Source organism: Melospiza melodia, unplaced genomic scaffold (assembly GCF_035770615.1).
Source record: "Melospiza melodia melodia isolate bMelMel2 unplaced genomic scaffold, bMelMel2.pri scaffold_47, whole genome shotgun sequence".
Taxonomy (NCBI): Eukaryota; Metazoa; Chordata; class Aves; order Passeriformes; family Passerellidae; genus Melospiza; species Melospiza melodia.
Window position 1 is genome coordinate 1,734,879 of NW_026948793.1, and position 3,660 is coordinate 1,738,538.

Genomic DNA, 3,660 nt, shown 5'->3' on the forward strand with positions numbered 1-3,660 from the left:
GGGCTTTTCTCATCTGAGGTGCTGCCCTGTCAGTCAGATGTGCCCAGCCTGGGCCAGCTCAGCAGCTCTGCAGAAGCTCTCAGTGGTGTCACTTGGTTGTTCCTTTCTCTGGGGATTTTTCCAGCTCTGCCACAGCTTCAGCTCCCTCTGAGGATGTTGAACTTTGAGATGGAGGAGTCAGGCTGGTTTCAGCATTATTCACCCCCAAAGCAGTGTGACTCCCCTCCTTCATTGCTTACTGGGGGCTTTGCAAACAGGACCTTGCTGGAGTTGTTGGAGCCCATTGCAGGCAGAGCCTCCTGCTCCAGCAGGAACTGCCTTTCCTGTGCCATCAGCAGGGCAGGTCCCGCTGCAGGAAAAGCCCCAGGCCAGCCCCAGCACAGGGAAGGGCTCGGGCACAAGGGCAGAGTGCCGTGCTGGGAGCTGTGCCAGGCAGAGCCTGAGGCACCAAAGGCACCTTGGCAGCAGCAGCTGCTTGCAGGCCATGGCCAGAAGCCTCCCTTGGCAGCCCGGCCTGGTGGCCACCACTGCAGAGCTGCTGCCTCAGGGCTCATTCCTGGCTGGGCTCTGAAAAGCCACTTCTGCCCCAGGAGCCTGACTGGGAAGCCATTGGCCCCAGCACCTTGGGGACAAGATATTAATGACAAAACTCTTCATGCCAGCAGAGCCAAGGCAGGGGCAGAGCAAAGGGCAGAGCCAGGCCCAGGGGACAGGGCTGCCATGGTGATGGCTGTGAGGTCACTGCCCCTGCAGAAGCCTGGCTGCCCTCAGCAGACATTCTGGCCAGAAGCTCTGGGAGGGCACCCAGCAAATCAGAGAACCCACAATGCAGGAATTCTGTCACTGGGCATGAGCGGGTTTCAATGGGAGAGGTTGCACAAAGCTCCTGCTCTTGGACAATTCCAGGGATGGGGAATCCACTTCTCTGGAAAAACAGCTGCATTTTCCTGCCACTTTCTTAATTGTAAAATATTTCCTCCTTCTAACAAATGTTATTTTGTCCCCATTCAGTTTAAAGATACTGACCCATTTTCTGTCACGGTAGGATTTAGGAGAAAATAACTTCGAATGTTATTTTTCCCTTTTCACAGACCTTGGAGAGGACTCAAAAATCTCCCAGAATGGGGTTTGGAGGCCTCATCACAAAATCAGCAGGGAGAGTCTGCGGCCTCTTTGGTCAGTGGTGTAGAGACTGAGGACTGAAAGGGAATAGCCTGGGAGGGATGGATGGGTGGTTTCAGAGAGGCTGGAGCTTTTCTTCATAGTAGGAATAAGACTGAAGAAGACCTAATAGCACCAAGTGCAGCTTGGGAGGTCCAGACTGAACACCAGCAGAAAGGAATTTCCTTGTCAGAGCAGGGCTGTGGTGCAGCACGTCCCCAGCAGGAGCCTGGAGCAGCCCAAGGCTCTGTGTGGGCAGGCAGAGGCAGGCAGGAGGCAGAGCTGTCAGCAAAGGAAGGGCCCAGCCAGGTGGGGCAGCCGGGGATACCGACAGCCTGCAGGGACAGAGGCGAAGGTTTGCTCAGCAGCAGAGACACCTTTCCCTTGCTTGTCCCCTGCTGTCATCACTGCCACCAGTGTTCTTCTCTACCTGGAACCTGGGGACATTTTCTCAGTCCTGTCTCTCAGATGGATCTATTTAAAGTATGAGAAACTTCAGTGTTTCACCCTCTTTTTGAGTCCCTGAGAAGGTTTTTTGAGCACACTTTGAGGGACTGAGTCTGATGCAAAGAGCACCAAAGCCCCAGAGGCTCATTAAAGTCCCTGTGCTGTGTCTGTGCTGCTGAGCTGGGCTGGGCTCCTGGCCCAGAGGCAGCTCCTGGCAAGGGCAGCACTGCAGAGAGACAGCTCTGGACAGGAGGAGCTCCTGAGCACAGCCCAGCAGGGCTGGGGCACTGACAGGGCCCCTCAGGGACACCAGCAGGGCACAGACAGAGCTCACAGGGGCACAGCACTGGCAGGGGCTGTGGGATGGCCCTGAGGGGGCTGTGTCACAGCAGCACCTCTGTGGCTGTGTCACAGAGGCTCAGAGCAGCTGGGATGTCAGCAAGGGGCTGTGTGACAGCACAGATTGGGCTGTGACATCACAGAGTTTGTTGTGTGAGGTCACTGAGCAGCTACAGCGTCATAGAGGGCACTTTGTGACATCACAGAACAGGCTGTGAGATCATGGCATGGCTGCATGATGTCATAGAGCTGGCAGTGAGGTCAAAGTATGTGCTGTGACCTTACAGAGTGTCAGTATGACATCACAGAGAGGGTTTTGTGACATCACTGAGGGGGGGTTTTACATCACAGAGCTGGCAGTGACATCATAGAGTAGGGTGTGAGGCCATAGAGCAGATCCTGCCATCATAGAAGGTGGCTCTATGACATCAGGGAGTGGGCTGTGACAACACTGGGTGGCTGTGTAACATCATAGACCAGGCTGTGACATCACAGTAGAGATTGTGAAATCATAAAGTGACTTTCTTACATCACAGAGACTTCTGTGACATCACAGAGCAGCTGTATCACATCATAGCGTGGCGTCTCAGAGTTGGCTCTGGAACATCACAGGGGCAGTGTGACATCACAGGGGATATGTGACATCACAGGGATCTGTGTGACATCACAGGGGAAGTGTGACATCACAGGGGCACTGTGACATCACTGGGGCTGTGTGATATCACAGGGGCAGTGTGACATCACGGGGGCTGTGTGACATCACGGGGGCAGTGTGATGTCCCTGGGGAGGTCACTCTGCCCCGGCCCCCCTCACAGTTTCCCCCAGAGCAGTCCAACCTGCACGTGCACAGTGGGGCCCCCTGTCCCCCTGGGTCCCTCTGCTCCCAGCCCCGCAGCCTCCCCCAGAGGATGTTCCACGAGATCGACCCCAGAGCCTGACACGGGGACGGGGGGCCAGGGCCCTGGGGGTGGCACAGGGGGACAGGGACTCCCCGGCAGCGTCTTCGTGTCCCCCAGGGCCAGAGCCTGGGCCAGGGCTCCTTCACCCTGTTATGAACGAGGCCTTGAGAGCGCTGAAGAAATCCCCAGCAAGGGAGCAGCAAAAACCAGACTGAATATTAAGGGACAGCAGCACAAAGTTCCTTGGCAAGAGTCACTCTGCTGGTGACTGGACACTTCAGGCACAACAATGAAACAAAGCAACAACAAAGCCAAACAGAATCCAAACAATCAAACCAGAAATTTACTGAGAACTGGGGCTTTCATTCCTAAGGAAAAGAACTGTCCTTCTTATCTAGGTGCCCATGGCCAGAATTGGGATTTCACCTCCAGTATTCCCTATTGTGACAGAGTGGAGGAGTTTCTTGGCTCAAGACATTTCATGTGTGGGGAGTGTTGCAGTGTGTTGCAATTTCCTGTTTTAAACTTCCCAGCCCCTTCCCAGGTGTGGCGATATCTCTCTTCCCCTTCCCCCTCGCCCCCTGCTGGGCTGTCAATCAGTCTTAACATTCCAGCAAGGCCATTGTGTGGTTGGTGAGGTTCAAAAGATGCCCCTGTGCCCAGAGGTCATTGGTCTGTCTGGGTGTCATCGTTTCCTGAGACCCTGCCCCTCCCTCCTGGTTGGTGGCTCACCTGTCCCTTCCCTCCCCCTCCCCCCGGAGCTTAAAAAGTCACTCAGGCCATGCGGTCGGGATTCTGTTGGAGCTGTTACCT